This window comes from Aplysia californica, unplaced genomic scaffold (assembly GCF_000002075.1).
Source record: "Aplysia californica isolate F4 #8 unplaced genomic scaffold, AplCal3.0 scaffold00065, whole genome shotgun sequence".
Classification (NCBI taxonomy): Eukaryota; Metazoa; Mollusca; class Gastropoda; order Aplysiida; family Aplysiidae; genus Aplysia; species Aplysia californica.
In genome coordinates this window covers 1,003,194-1,020,698 of record NW_004797335.1, presented here as the reverse complement: position 1 = coordinate 1,020,698, position 17,505 = coordinate 1,003,194, and the positions used below count along the sequence as shown (strand labels likewise).

Below are 17,505 nucleotides of genomic sequence, written 5' to 3'. Positions count from 1 at the left end.
CCAATAACATACCTCATTATTATAATACATTAATATGCCATTTGTTCAGGAAGGGGATGTGGCTCAGTGGTAGAGCGTTCGCTTTGCATGTGAAAGGCCCCGGGTTCGATCCCCGGCATCTCCAAATTTTTTTTTCTTCTTATGAGGAATCTTTTTAATCTATCACCACGTTGGTCTTCAAGCTGTTTCTTCCTTGTTGCGTTCCTTATTGATTTGATTTCCAGAACACCGTTGACACATGAATTATGAACTTCTTACTACTGCATAATATGCTATTTAAATAGAATTAAATCCCAAAAAAACCCTAACATAATCAATAACAACAAAAGAATAATAATATGGTTGAAGGAAACATTTTGAAACCGCAAAGAACTTTTTAATAAAAGTATAATATTTAATGATCCCATGTCGTCTTTATTCGTAAAATTAATTCTTAATTTAAGACTTTGTTGCCCTCCTGTCTGGCATATTATATCCACGAGCACGGGGGCTCTCGTCGTTCGTGGTTTAGAGGTTACCGTGTTTGCCTCTTAATCTTATTCAATAGGTCCCTGGTTCGAAACCTGACAGTGATGTGCAATTTTCCTCTCTAAAATTATTTCCCTTCACCTCCTTTCCTCCTCTCCAGCCATGTTCTGTTGTCTGCTTTTGTCTCCACCTTCTGCCCCCAACCTTGTGTGTGTGAGTGTGTGTGTGTGTGTGTGTGTGTGTGTGTGTGTGTGTGTGTGTGTGTGTGTAGGTGACGATGCGGTGGAATCAGGCGCTTGTCAATGTAATTCCTACCAAACTGAAAATGTTAAATGTGTTCCATAGGCTCAATATGACCTTATAGTTATACAGTTACGAGCGCCGTAAAACACCCGCCCCCTAAAATAATCCATGTGCACAACACAATGCGATTGCGGGTCGATTCTTAAAATTTGTTCCATAATCTAATCAGTGTCTATCTGAGAAAAGGAAGTGTGCATGATCTTCTCCTTCTCCTTCTTCTTCTCCTTCTCCTTCTCCTTCTCCTTTTTCTCCTTCTCCTTCTCCTTCTCCTTCTCCTTCTCCTTCTCCTTCTTCTTCTTCTTCTTCTTCTTCTTCTCGATCGCATCACACTTAAAGTCAGGTATCTGTCATAAATTGGGCCGTCCTGCTCAGTTCATCTGTCGGCCCGTATAGCTTCTCTTTGTAGTGTCAGTGGGGTTGGCCACCTTTCCTGTCTCAGGGCCCTGTGTGTCTTGCAGTGCTGAAGGATGTGTTCAACAGTCTGGTCCGCCTCTCCACACTGGCATTTTGGTGATTGTACTAGTTTAAAACATTTGTACATAATATGTTGTCTCAGTCTTGTGTGTTGTGTCCTTAGTCCGAAGATAATCACTTGTTCTTGGCGGGACAGCTCATGGTAGCTATCTGGTGTCTGAGGTACTTTAAATAGGGTACAGTCCATGCCGGCTTTAAGCACTGTCATCGGGAGAAAACTTAAGCGTGCTTAAAGCCGAAGCGTGCTTAAGTGCGAAGTAGACATAATCCAGAGATTTTCATGTAGAAAATTCCCCGTGCTATTTCCCTTAGTTTGTAAGTAGGCCTATAGCGGTCCCGCAAAAGTGTGCACTGTTATTTAGACACCCGCCATGGTAGTTTTTGTTCGCTTGTTTGTTTTTGTTTTGTGGTCGAATGGGAAATGGAAACTTAATTTAGACGGCCAGTCACGATACAGCACACTAGGCCTACTGTAACACACTGCCTGTGCGTACCACTGCCCGCCGTGCCACTCATACCACCACCTCCATCCCACCTCGCGCGTGATACACAATCAGGATTAATGGGTAGCGAGGGGCAAAGGTGAAATCGCAGCCAGCCTCCCTTTCTCATCTCCACGACTCTCTTTTTTTTTTTTGGATCGTGTGTAGCTTAGCCCTAGGCCTAGGCTAGATCCTATGTCCGCGCGAACGGCTGTGTGCATCTCTCTGCCTTCCTCTCCGCCCGTGCGAGTGTGTGTGTCCATCACTTGCGTTCTTTGTGTTTCTTTTAACACACTCCAATGTTGCGGTGTAAACTGTGTTCGAACTTCGATGGGTCATCATGAAAATATTGACTGCCTTGTAAATGAAGCGTGCTTGAAGCCGAAGTTACCGTGCTTATAGGCGTGTGATTTATATAGCAAAAATTCGGTAAGAGCCGTCTAGCGTGCTTGAGTCCGAAACGTGCTTAAGGCCGGCGTGCTTATAGATGTGTGTATGATGATCTTATTACATGTAAAAGCCTTAGGTTTCCTGTATGTCCGGTCTATATGTTCCCATTTTTCCACACCGATCATCTTAACCCTATCCGTGCGCCCTGGGGTCATTTTGTATCCCCGGGTGGTATTTTTCACATTTTAGAATACTTCTAGTACGAATATCTCTTGGAAACTTTTAGTATTTCTCAAAAAATCCTTTTAACAGACTTCTATTATAATGCAAAGCGAACGGATCGGAATAACGAGTAAATTTTCTCTTTGTAAAGTGGTGGCACAGAGTTCCCCACGTGGTATGGATACGGTAGTAAAACACAAAAGTACGGATAGGGTTAATAGAGTAATACAATGTAACTCAGATTTAACGAAGTCGCCGGTCAGCTTCAATTTAGTTGAGTCCGAGTTTTCGTTATAGCAAACATGAGATTATTATGATTTGGGAAGTCGAATATATTATACATTACTTGCTCGGAGCCTGTAATTATGTACACAAAAAACGTCATGTTTGCTATAACGAACACTCGGATTCAACAAAATAGAAGGTCAGGCCCGACGACTTCGTTGAAACCGAGTTCCACTGTATAAAGTACACGCGCACGTTGACAAAACCCACCAATGACAAATCCCAGCACAAGCTATTATTACGGAAAGGTGTGATCTAGGACCAGCAGATGGCTAAAAGGCAAACATCAAAACATGTACATGTAATCAAACATGCATCACCAAACAATGATAGAACCTACGCGTATTTCAAAGAAGTCAAATATTTGGCTAACAAGAGGAGCTTAGGGTAGAAGGAAGCAATTCACAAAATGAAACCTACGACTGTTTTTAACGGTCTTTGGTCAGTTCAACGTGACTGTTATTTGAGAGCTGAGTATTAAGGAAAGTCAGCTTGTCACTCTCAACACTGCTGTTAATCATTTATATTATTATAATTGTGACATGTAATTTAATCATCATCATCATTGCCTTTCTCACCCTGGGGCAGGATATAGGCCACGAACAAACATTCTCCACCTTTCCCTATCCTGGGCTAGTCGCTTGATGTCACTCCACGTCTTCCCACTTTTCTGTACATCCATTTCAGTGACTCTTCTCCAGGTTCCACGAGGTCTTTCCCTTGATCTTTTACCCTGTGGGTTCCAATCTAAAAATTTTCTTGTTTCGGCTTTGTCTGCTGTCCTTCATTGTTCCTGATGATGCAGAATAAGCTCCCCCGTGTTTCTATAACTTTCCTTTTTTACTGGGTCGGGTAGTTGGCCCTCCGCAAACTGTCACTTTTCAGGTGGCCAGACCTATGCACCTTTAGTCGCCTCTTACGACACGCAGTATCCCGGCAGGTGTATTCTTTACTCCCCCATAGTAAAACTATGGGGCCCCCCATCTGCAGGGGCGGTGTAATTTAATACTTAAGGATATATTCGAGACTTAGATGCTGCCTGGCTACCAGCAATAAAGCAAGAAATCTATTTGAAAACCGACACTCTTCAAATTTTTTTCCCGCTGCGTGTAATTATCCTTACTTGTATCAAAACAAATCTGATCCAGTAGATCTATACACCATGTCTTTTTTAACCCCATTTTTACAATTTTCTTTTTTCCCTCTCTTTTTCTGTTTTGTTTTTTGTTTATTGGAATTTAATATCAAGGGGATAAGCGAAAATAAATGTTACGTGTTGAAGTCATGATCGAAAAATATCAGGTGGCTACACCTAAATTAAATTATAACCGTCTTAAGACGTCTATTTCGAGAGGGTTTCAAGTTGGTATTTGTGCTTCTCAAGACTTCAGGGATCACACAACTACAAGCGTACGTATGTAAGCCTATTACTATTATAATCACTAACTCTTTCACTTTCGGGCTCGATTTTTTTTATTTTTATTTTTTTGGCAAGTGTTTTACGACGCTCGCAACTGCATAATAAGGTCATATGAGCGCGCGGGACACATTAAACTTTTTCAGTTTTTTAGGAAATTTCGAATTTTGCGTGGGTGGCGGCCGAAGCGTACTCTTATCGATTTTAGACCACCAAGAGATCTTTAACGTGCGCAACTTGCACACGGGCCCTCCGAATTTTTTCGCCCTTATCCGTGCAGGCTAGGTGTAGATCTTTCCTACCAGAAGATCAGGTGTGTGGTTGAAAGACATGAGTAAGAAGGAGCCAAGGAGTAGCAGTAGAAAAGCTGCAGAAAGAGTCAGGAGCCCAGAGGAGGGGGTAAAGGAGGTGAGGAGGTGGGGGCAGAAAGAGGAGAAAAAAGCAGACGACAAAACATTTCTAGAGAGCAGGAAAGGAGGTGAATGAGACAATTTTAGAGAAGAAAATTTTTCCGTCGCTACCCGATTCGAACCGGGACCTTTGAATGAGAGGCCAACACATTAACCTCTAGGCCACGAGAGCCCCCCCCCCCCCCCCCCCCCCCACACACACACACTCCTCCTTTTCACTTTTTGTTTTCGTTTCTTTCTTTTTTGTTGTTACCGGATTTGTTTAATTTGGGTTGCTTTTTGGTGCAACGGTAAAACAGAGCATAAAAATTCAACCCAATTCATGGAACAATCACCATCAGTGGTCATAATTGTATTGGCCTAATAAGCAAACCTACACAATGTCCCCCCGGGGCAGTGCCACTGACTGAAGTGTCTTTAGGTCATTCCTAAAGGGGGTACATTTCTCGTTCAAGTACAGTAGAATTGTAAATGAGCTGATTCATGTCACGCTCATAACTGTGCCTGATCTACAACAGGGAACTGCCGCTTTTTCTTTCCTGATCCTTACTATTGTCATTTTCCTCCTCTACTTCTTTTGTGTTTGTCATTCTCTTGTGACCTGCAATTTTGGGGTGCCTTGATATTCGAAGCAGACCTTGTGCTGTTGAAGCTAGAGAGGTGAGCTGTCTAAGTCTGATTCCCTGTAAAGAAATCTCTGTTGACACCCATCCCTTGGGGCTCATATGACCGTATGCAGTTGCGAGCGCCGTAAAACCCTCTACTATAAAAAAAAAAACGAACCTACAAAGTGTGAATCTTAGGCCTACTTGTACTTGAAACACACAGCTTCCAATGTGTGCCTCAGACAAACAATATTATGTTGCTACAAACTTTGACAGCGAATAAAAATAGTAATTAATAATAATAATAATTGCATTATATATATATATATATATAGCGCATATCCATGCTCGAGAGCATGCTCTATGCGCTTTACAACTAGTATTATTACTCCAGCAGACCCTCTGAGAATACCCAGAAACATTTAGGGCTTCCGCGGAAGCATACAGTGCAAGCTGCGGATTTCACGCACTCAAACACTATCAAACTGACAAGATCGTTCACTGTCTATAGCCGGGTACCCATTTCCACCTGGGTGAAGTGTGAAGTGAGGAACATTTGTGCAAAGTGCCTTTCCCAAGGACACAACGTCGGGCCCCTGACGGGATTCGAACCCACGACCTTACGGTTGAGAGTCCGAGAGACTAACCACTAGGCCACCGACGCCAATTAGTCGTGCATAACCCTAAGACAAGATCAAATTCCGACCAAATTCATATAACTTTGCAGATGATTTCCCAATATTGAAGGATAGATTATCAATAGTACATGTATCATCTGAAGGGCTAGATCAAAAGAAAGCCGAGGAAAATTAGATTTGAAACAAATAGTATTTTGCGTCTTTTTTCGCTTTTCTGTGACAAAAGCGAGTCCATACTCTTGCTGCAGCTGAAAGATTGAAATAGCCCCGAATATGATACATAAAAGAATCTTGGCATAATCCCCAACTCAGACGTGATCACGGTCAGCTTAAGTATTGCACAATACATAGATTCTAATATTATGTCTGTCTGTGTGTGTATCTGTGTGTGTGTGTGTATCTCTATCTCTCTGTTTGTTTGTGTGTGTGTGTGTGTGTGTATGTGTGTTTGTGTGTGTGTATGTGTGTTTGTGTGTGTGAGTGAGTGACGATGCGGTGGAATCAGGCGCTCGTCAAGTATGGGGCATATGGAGATATTGTGGTAGGCTCTATAGATCTAATCTTAAAGTATTGTTTTCGAATGAAAGAAATAGCCTAGACTCTACCCAAATTTATCTTTCACAGAAGACGCCACCATTCGAGCCCTGGCGGGAGAATTGTAAAGAGAACTTTCGTGTGAAGAATTGCAAAGCCAAGCAACCTTCACAAACAACAGGCGACAGAGGCAGATGGAACACCTAAAAAAAACAACACACACACAAAAAAACAAAAACAAACAACAACAACAGACAGACACCTACAAAACTGCTGCTGAAGAGGAACCAGACTCTGGAGGAACTGAGGAACTTTGAAACGGCCTCAAACAAAAACAAGTCACATTGCACTTCGTTAGGCTGAACACTTGGGGAAAAGACGGCTCCGTCACAGGAATATTACTATTATTATTATTATTATTATTATTATATATTATTATTATTATTATATATATATATTAGCCCCCAGTGGAGCACAGGCCATCAATAGCATTACTCCAGCGAAGCCTGTCCCGAGCATCCTTTTCTATCTTTTTCCATTATATAAAAAAAATGTAGTTCAAAAACGGTATGTTGGGGATTTCGCCCCTGCAGGTGGGGGCCCCCATAGTTGGAAGTAAAAAATACACCTGCCGAGATACTGCATGTCGTAATAGGCGACTAAAAGTGTAAAGGTCTGGTCGCCCGAAAAGTGCCAGTTTGCGGAGGGCCAACTACCCAACCCAGTAAAAAACAGTAAGTTACAGAAACACGGACAAACACATCTTTTTATTTTTCGATCTTGGGAGACAGGAGCTTCTGCATCATCAAGAACAATGAAGGAAAGCGGACAAAGCCGAAAGGACTCTTCTGACCCGAAACCTTCTCTGTCGAACAAGTCTCTCAGGATTGCGTCTTGGAATGTTCGCACCTTGTATGAAGCAGGAAAGAGTTCTTAAGTAGTACAAGAGATGAAGAGATGCAGGCTGCACATACTAGGAGTCAGCGAAACACACAGGATACAGTCTGGACAGAAGCAGCTCAGCTCGGGGGAACAAGTACATGTATTGTATTCTGGGAGGGAAGACTTGTACCCTGCGGTGGGAGTGGGAATCATTTTGAATAAGTATGCACAGGAGTCACTTAGAGGATGGGAACCACACGGGGAAATGATCATCATGGCTTCATTCACTACAACAAGGAGCAAGAGAATCAACATGAATATAGTACAGATCTACACCCCAACAAACGATGCTTCGGATGAAGACAAGGATGCCTTTTACAGCCAGCTCCAGAGGGTCATCGACAAACTACCAAGGAAGGATATCAACATCATAATGGGAGATGCCAATGCCAAGATTGGCCAGGACAACGTGGGGTATGAACGAATTATGGGACAACATGGCTTGGGACAAATGAATGAGAACGGTGAGCGATTCGCAAATATATGTGCTTTCAACAGTTTTGTCATCGGAGCCTCAGTTTTTCCCCACAAGAGGATTCACAAGGCCAAATGGGTTTCGTCAGATGGAGTGACGGAGAACCAGATAGATCATTTTTGTATCTCTCGTAGATTCAGGAGTTCACTGGAAGATGTCAAAGTACAGAGAGGGGCAGATGTTGGATCGGATAATCATCTGCTGTTGGCAAAACTCATGCTTCGACTTAAAAAGCACGGAACCAGCACATGAATCAAAAGAACGAAGTTCCAAGTAAGTCTCTTGAGCGGACACAAGAAAGAAGAGTTTCAGCTGCAGCTGAGGAACAGATTTCAACCTCTGGCTGACCTTGGCTGAGAGGACACGGAAGTGGATACACACTGGACCAAGGTCAAAGAAGTCTTTACATCAACATGTCAAGAAGTACTCGGTAGGAAGAAATGGGAGCACAAGGAATGGATTAGCCAACACTCATTGGATTTAATTAGGATAAGAAGACAGCTGAAGGCAGAAGCGAATGCAAGTGGAACAAGAGGATCAAGAGCGGATGCATTGCAGCAGTACAGGACAACAGCTAAAGATGTCAAGAAAGCACTAAGAAAAGACAAGGAGGAATTCATGAACAGGCTGACAGAGAAGGCAGAGGAAGCAGCGGTAGGAGGGCACATGCGAATCCTTTACCAGACCAAAAGGACACTGGCTGGAAAATACGGGAAACCTGAAGTACCAATAAAGGACCAAAAGGGGAAAACCATTTTTGGAAAGGAAGCTCAGTCTAAACGATGCGTAGAGCATTTCAACAGTCTCCTGAACAGACCACCACTGAGTAACCCACTAAACATTCTGCCAGTAAGAAATGAGTTACCAATCTGATGTGATGCTCCTTCAAAACAAGAGATTCTGGATGCCATTAAGAAGCTGAACAAAGGTAAAGCGGCCGGTCCTGACCAGATTCCACCTGCAGCCTTTAAAGCAGATGCCAATGTGACGGCAGACATTCCTCCGACTGTTTACCAGGATCTGTAATGGGAGCAAGTTCCCAAAGGATTGGAAAGAAGGACACCCTGTGAAACTTCCAAAAAAGGGGGATCTCAGCAACTACAGCAACTACAGAGGGATCACTCTTCTCTCAATACCAGGTAAGGTCTTCAACAGAATCATTCTGGAAAGAATCAAGACAGCAACGGACCGAAGACTACGGGATGAACAAGCTGGTTTCCGGAAAAATCGCTCAACCACCGGCCAGATTGCCACGCTGAGGATTATTGTGGAACAGTCCCTGGAGTGGAACTCCCAGCTGATCGTCAACTTCCTTGACTATGAGAAGGCCTTTGACAGTATAGACCGAGCAACACTATGGAAGATAATAAGACACGACAGAATCCCACAGAAGTCGGTGAACCTCATCATGAGCATGTACGAAGGAACAAGTTGCAGGGTTGTGCATGATGGCCAGCTCACTGACAGCTTTGTCATCAAGACTGGTGTGAGACAGGGGTGTTTACTATCACCGTTCCTCTTCATATTGGCAGTCGACTGGTTGATGAAGGAAACCACCAGAGGACACCGAAATGGTATACAGAGGACACAGTCGAGACGATCTGGATTTTACAGACGACTTGGCGCTTCTGTCGCACACCCAGGAAAAGATGCAAGCAAAGACTTCAGTATTAAACAGCCTATCGGAATCTGTTCGATTGAGGATCCACCACGGAAAGTTAAAGGTCCTAAGGGCAGATGCACAACGAAAGGAGCAGGTCACAATAGAAGGAAAGGCACTATAAGACGTTGAATCCTTCTGCTATCTTGGGAGTATAATTGACAGAGAGGGAGGAACAGGTGCTGAAATAAAGTCCCACATTGGAAAAGCACAGGCTGCTTTTTGTCTTTGGATAGGATTTGGAAGACCAGAGTATCTCACTTCGAATAAAGCTGAGGATTTTCAATTCAAATATGAAGTCGGTCCTGTTGTATGGATGTGAGATATGAAACGCATCACAGACTTGCATAAAGAGGATCCAGGTTTTCTTGATCAGGTGTCTAAGAAAGTTACTGAGGATCAGATGGACAGACAGGGTCATCAATGAGGAAATGTTAAGGAAAACAATACAGATCCCAGTCAAAGATGAGGTAGGAAGAAGGCGGTGGCGATGGATTGGACGTACTCTTAGAAAGTCAGGCAGCTGCAAAACAAAGAAAGTTTTGGATTGGAACTCACAGGGTAAGAGATCAAGGGGAAGACCGCGTGGAACCCGAAGAAGAATCACAGAAATCGATATACAGAAAAGTGGGAAGACATGGAATAACATCAAGAGGCTAGCCCAGGATAGAGAAAGGTGGAAGGTGCTTGTCCGTGGCCTATACCCTGGTGCAGGGTGAGAAAGGCAATGATGATGATGATGTTGGGGATTTGAATCCATGTCTTCCACTCCATAGTACAGCATGATATCAACTGAGATAACCGAGCCTCCTCCCCCCCCCCCCTCCAAAGAGGTGTCCTAAACCACCCACATATATAATATATATCAATATATTATATATATAATATGTGAGAAATAAAATAGACTTAGATCTACAGCTATTCGCTTTCAGTACTTTGTCTGTTTTCATGTAATTTCAACATTGAATAAAATAAAGAATAAATAGCAGGCTTTAATATTATAAGAGGTAGGACTCTTTATTTTATAAAGAGTTTTGCAGCACTTGCAAAACAATTAGGTCACATAATTGCCAAAGATTAGAGGCAGAGGTGTTACAGGAGAGTAATAAACACAAAAACAGAGGACAGATAAGGATAGGAAAGAAAAAGGAGCACACTACATCAGTGCACCCACCAACGACCCACAAGCAGTACTCTATTGATCAAGTCACTAACCAATGCTAAAAAAAAATCTTCAAAAAGTTCTCACTCAAATACATGATTCATTATTACCACAGAGAATTAATCAAGCAAAAGACTGAAAAAAAACTTTAAAAAATAAAACAATAATTCAAGGTAATCATTTATTTATTTTCCCTTTTTTGCGGCTGGACAAACCAGAACGATTCACAAATCATGGGTGACTAATTGTTTCACATTGACGGAACACATCTTGAGTGAAATACAAATTATGTAATGTATATATATGCTAGAGATCTATATGAGACAACTTATTGATCAGCATCTACGAAAGTATTTAATTAAGTGAAAATCCTCAAGCACCCAGAGAATAACCAAAAATTAAATTTTTTTTGTTTCCTTACACAGTAAATTTCCTCAATTAAGATCTCTCTGTCTCAACATGTTATAATGGTAAAATGACACATCATCATTTCACCCACTTGCCTGTATATACACATACACCAAACCAAGACCTTTCTATACTGAATGCCAGAAAACAGTAACAAAAGACTATGGATTTTTGGTTAAGTTTGAGCCTCTTTGATCTTCGTGTGTGAGATATCAAGAAGAGGATATAATGTGTGCTACCCACAAAAAAACATTCATCTTTAACTAAGGTTATAAAAAATTATTACTATTAGCTTACTTTAATATCAAGCTTAATTAAAATAAGTTAAAATTACATAACTTCTTTTACTTGCGCAAAAATTCAAGACCAATCATTCAAATGGTGATGGACTCATATGAGGCATAAGAAAAAAAGTCAGAAACACCACAGACAGTATACTACTTAGATCTATGTACATTTGTACCAGTGGTATCTCAGGATATGATTTCATTACATTAGCAAAGAAAAAAAAAAATAGAAAGTTTAAAGGGGGACAATATTAACTCAACCTACCCGCCCTTTTTTATGCACTGCTGAGTGAAATGCAGTTTTAATTTAATTTTAAATGAATTCCTGGTGAAGGAAGTAAGTGAACTAAGATATTCTGATGGACTCTTTGATACTTAAATCACATTTGGTTCCCATAGGCCTATAGGGTCAGATAAGGCCTTAGGCCCTCAAATTCCAAATGATGTAATCAAATTACACACTTATCTTTAGCGTAGTGCTTGCCAACCTTTTAATAGTCAGCACCCACTTTTACCAATATATAATATCTATGCATTTCCAGACAAAGCATTATCATTACACCTTATTTGTAACTCACAACCTGGATGACTCCCACTGTCAATCAGAATGACCAAATCCCCCACTAGTGGGCGATAATGCCCAGGTTGACAAGCCACGCTTTAGCACAAAATCATAGGGAATTGCATGTGTATGTTAGTAACAACATACCGTACTGGACAACCATGGAGGGAATTTGGGCATTTTAATTGGCAGGTAGGCCTACATGAGTGAAAGAAAATTTATAGGTGAGAAAACTCCTGTTTCATCATTTTAAAACAAACCCAACAACTATCAAACATTTTCTCTAATTTTTGTTCTACAGAAAAATACCTATAACTAAGCAAAGACAAATCCCTCTGAAATTAGGAACATGAAACAACTAGATCTACAAGCAAATATAATATTAATATTAAGTTTCAAAGAGACTGAAAAGATAGATGTTGAGAAAGCATAATTATTCTCACAACATTTTTTTAGGGAAAAAAACCAACAAAACAACAGCCAGCACTTGTATGGTATGTTGGGGTTTTCTTGGTGCAAATGTCGGTACTGACTGCATCATCAGGGGATAATTTGGCGCCAGCGTTCAGAAAATTGAAAGCCCTTAGTCTATTCAGGCCTATATAGTCATTTCCCCACTAGATATTATGGGCTCTGGACCCAGCAGTTCAATGTGTTCAGAACACACTTTTCCAACTAGTGATGAACCCCCACCCCTGGAAAAACCAATATAGTTAAGCACTATCTCAGCCTCTGAAATGGGAACTGAAAGCCCTGTTTTCCAGAGAGCCTTGATGTGAACAGAACATTTTCGCACAATGACTGAGAAGAACAAAGACAATATGAAACTAAAAACAAAGTCAGTAATCAAAACACATCTTCACATATTTAACACTTAAAACATGAAGGTAGAAGAAGAACTGCAAGAAAAATACGTTTACGCCTCTCTCTTGTGTGAATACTTCTGTTGAAAGATTGAGTATGTGAACAGGATTTTTTTTTAAATCAGGAGAGAGGCCAGTGATAAAGGCCTGTGCCTGTCAGTTGTCCCTTATTTCCTCCTGCAGCTGGTAATGGCAGTGACAGCATCAGCAACAAAAGTCACACCTCACAAACATACATAAATACTTATTTGAATAAACGTTTCCCATACACTTACACAGACGATAAAACCCACAAAATGTACCGTACGCCATGCAGAAGGAAAAGGAAAAACTCAAATATACAGAGAGAAAAGAAAATTGTATTGAACATGACAACAATTTTTTTTTCTTCTATTAATCAAAGATCCTTAACTGTCCCTTCAGGTAAGGTGGCCTGACAGATAAAATGTCTTCAGGGTTCAAGGTCAAAGAGCTAAAACAACACCAGTCTGCCCACAGGTGCACAACACAAGATTCTCATATGAGCCTTTGGGGGTCAAATCAACATCTAAGGCTTAGGAACAAGATACAGATGAAACTGCAAACAATTCCAAATGCGAAAGAAAACAAAGTCATATGTGAGAATATTATGATAATCAAAACTCGTGAAAAAACTTGCACTGAACGTTATTTGAAGTATTTGAAAGGAGAAATTTGGATCAGTCACAGTGGCCCATTGCAATAAAGTTAATCAGGGGTCAATTTTAGTTAATCTCTTAATCTGCTTATAATCATATAAATCTACTGAGTTTCACTGACATTACTATAAGTATATAAAAATAATGGTTCTCATGCCAAAAGAAGGAATGTCGTTGTACCTGCCTTTGAAGCTAAACCTAAAAATACTCGTAGCAAAGAAATAATAGGATTTAATCATTTGTTATTCTTAAGAAGCACAATAAAAAAAAATTTTTTAAAATATATATTGACTACAATCCATGCTTACCAAAATGCACATGTTCTCAAGAAAAATGATTTTCAATTTTTGTGGTGCGATTGCTTTAGTTCCAGGAAAAGTTTTTTAATGTATTCATTTTCCAGTTCTTTTGAATACTGTCACTATAGTCACTTGTCCCCAAAATCTACCAGCACTGCTGTATTTGCTCACTGAGAATCAAACTCATAAGGTGATGACAGGCCCATCATACATATATGCATAAAAAAGTGACTGTAAATTACAAGAAGGATGCTATATCAAAATGTTCATTAAAAAAAATTCTCACACGTTATTTGAAAACTGCACACTTACAGTAACTACAGACTTAACAGCAATAGAGCTTCCTTCTCTTTACCCGTGTAATAGATTTCTTTTTTTAAACGATAGTCTTCTTCGAAAACAGTGGCAGCAGTACACACTCAGACACCTGAACACTTATGTATGTCCCCCAGTCACACTGGTTATTTGGGTCACATTGGTCACTTGGGGGAACTGTTAGGTCCACAGAGACTGCAAGACCATACCACAGTTCTCCACTCGGTACACATGTCTACATCACAGGAGGTCAGCTGATGAGTTCCAGACAGTGCCAGCAATTGACCCTTAGCCTTAAGGCTCAAAGTTCACATTTTCATCTTATTCCATGAGTACCTATTGACGCCCCATATTCAATGTAGAAAGCCACAAGACCAAATAATCCCCACCTAGAATGAATGTTACAAATAAGTATTGTTAATATGAGCTGGGAGAGATGGCAAAAATAGATGAGATGTAAAAGTTACCTTTAGACTTACAAAAGTCACACGGCCTTGAAAAGAGACAGGTCTATTGGTTTTTGTACAGGCATTCCATTGCATGTAATCTTTATCACAGCATATTATTAATAATGATGGCAGAGACAATCACAGTATCACACGGAACAAGCAAACGAATACCAGTAGCCATTTCATATTTGCTAGGATATTAAACAAACCACAACATAAAATGCATTTTCACTGTGACATGTTTGTCATTTTCATCTTAAATTTTATACATATATATTCCAATAACAGCAAAAGATAATTATGACATAAAAAAATGTAAAACAAAACTCCACAATTCACATTGTCCTGTATTCTAATCTATTCTAATAATGGCAAAAATAGAAAAGGCAAAAGGTGCCACAAGCACCTGGTAGTAAATTTTTTTACATTTCAAACTTAATTTCAACTTAGATTAGAAATTTATAGAAACAGTAAAACTCATGATGTTTCCACTTCAACAATTAACTAAAAAAAATAATGTAAAAACTATGAACCTTGAATGTGCTAAAACCATTTTTAAGGATTGAAAACCCAAGCCCCCACCACAATGTACTGTACCGGCACCCTTCCACACATCTCAGCAGGTGTCCCTCAGGAGCTCAGAGGCATGGGTCCCGGATAGGCTCAGGGGTCTAGGTGAAAAGGGCCAAAAATAAACTTAAGTACTGCAGAAAGATTCAATCTGTTGGAAAAACAAAATCAAAACTGGTCCCAGAAAAATACAACTTCCAACCACGAGGGAGACAATCAGTAGTTATAAAACCTCAAAATGAAATCTCAATGTGTGCCTATAGAAAGGTACCAAAAGTCGGATTTCGACCATTTTGAGTTGAGGGTTGTACATCATAGCAAAGTCAACGCTGAATACAGTGGTTTTTGAATTTTTGAGATGGCATTACTATTAGTGAGGTAGGGTATAAAGATCTAATTTTGAGAAAATTAACGTTAAAGTTTAGGACACACACAGACTTTACCAAAAAAAAAAGATTCAATTGTTTTTAACGTATTTATTTAAGGAAAATTCATTTCCTATTTGGCATTCAGTTGACATCTGGTTAGAATTCAATGGTAAAACATAGCGGGGAAGAGAAAACATGCGTCAAGAATAGATTTTAACACCATCTAAAAGCAGTCTTCATTATCTCTTTAAAAATACCCTAGTCTCAAAATTATTCAAAATAAAATAAGATGTCAAATCAACGAAAACCCTTTTTAACACATTGTAAAAAAATGGTGGAACTATCATTTTTTTAGGGAAACACATTTTGGTCCAAAGAGTTTTTTTTTGGTCTTTATCAGCCTGCAGTTCAACAAGGTCTGTGGCAACTTTTGGTACCTTTCTTTAGGCACCCACACATCTTCTCAGTTCATGAGAGAAGAAGGTTGAAGATTCTTTGACAATAACAACATCTTCAGAAAGGGCAAGCACACATGGAAGAAACAGATATCAATAATAAAGTACCGTACGCTTAAAGTAATACAGACATGATGAAAAGGAAATGTTTTCAAGACGGGTTACAACGTACTTTATGAGAGCATTGTATGAACAGAAAAAAAACACTACTACTTACTCATGAAATGGCATATATATAAACAGTTTTTGGGGGGGTTAAAAATACATTCCGATAAGACTGAGCTACCAACAAAACAAACAAATGAAAGGCAATACTAGAAGGGACAGGTGTCATCCATGCTTGACTCTGTCCACAGCAATGTAGTAGGCTGTCTTATCCAGGACAGAGTGCCACCCAATAGGTCCAATCTCACAATCAGCACATATCAAATATTTAATGTTGTCCACCTTTGAAAAAAACAAAACCATAAAAAAAAAGTTAACATACAAACCTGGTACATGGTATTAAATCTATCAAACAAAGTATTTTAGTAGAGGTTTTACGGCACTCGCAACCGCATAAAAGGTCATATAAGCGCCAGAAGATTAGAGGTGTTACAAGAGAGTAACAAACATAAAAAAGAAGAAGGGGGAGATAAGGACGATAGATGTCTGATAGGAAAGAAGAAGCAAACCACACTAGAGCACCCACCAACCACACACAAACAAAGTATAAAGGGTAGACCATTACTTTACAACAAGTATGCAACGTAGAGGCCACATTTCACCAGAACCTCAATATTAGAGTAGCTGCAAAACTAACAAAACAAAGAAGATAACATCCGCGAACCCATAGCTACTTGTTTTCCCATTTTCCTTGCCCTCTGGCAACTGACATCATTTATTGTGCATACATTACTAAGAATATAGAGTCAGCAGAAAAGTGCTCTAGGGAACAGTTGAGTACAGATAACTTGTTCGCAGACAGCTCGAACAATAAGCCATTGCCCGACTGAACCACTATATATATATTCTTAGTACAGGCAGCACTGCATTCTCAAACTAAAACAACCACATCGATGAGTAGAACAGCTCATCTCAAAAAGCCCGATGGAATTTTTCCTCACACTTGCTTAAATCACCCAGTACGCACGATGGAAAATAACACATCCATTATCATTGAGAGTATCAGACTGGTTGCATGAGCCCACAAGGCTCGCCCCAGCGCAGTGTGATACACCTGTAGTGTGCATAAGATGTCAGTTTAGTTTTAGGAAGATTTTACGGCACTTGCAACACAATAAGATCATACAAGTGCCGAAGAATAGAGGTGTCACAAGAGAGTTACATACACAAAAAAGGAGGAGAGATAAGGACGATAGATGTTTCATAGGAAAGAAGGAGCAAACCGTACAAGAACACCCACCAACCACCCACGTAAGACGTTTGAACCTCCTTGAATCCTTTCATGTGAAGGTGGGTGCTGGGTGGTGGGGTGTGATCGAAGACAGACAGTGTGGTGCTGCATTGAATTGGGTTGTGTGGTGGTTTTTTTTTTTTTTTTTGTTAGAATGCAAGGTATGGATCAGGAAATGATGACTCAAGAGGGGTAGTTTGTCATGCTCTGACTAGTGTTGGTAACATGGTCATGATTGTGATCTGAGTTGAAAAGTTCATCAGCACTGTTCTCTTCTCACGAACACAACTGTCAACCTCTGACATGTTTGAGATATCTGCACTCAACTGTACCTAGATATTTTATACCAAATAAATAACTCTGCTTTATGACAACTTAAGGCTACCATT

General features: G+C 40.2%; 1 non-coding gene across 1 annotated transcript; it reads left to right on the top strand.

Moving 5' to 3' along the window:
- The first annotated feature begins 52 nt into the window (after nucleotides 1-52).
- TRNAA-UGC lies at nucleotides 53-124 on the top strand. Its single transcript has one exon. It is a non-coding gene; the product is annotated as a tRNA-Ala (tRNA).
- The last annotated feature ends 17,381 nt before the right edge of the window (nucleotides 125-17,505 follow it).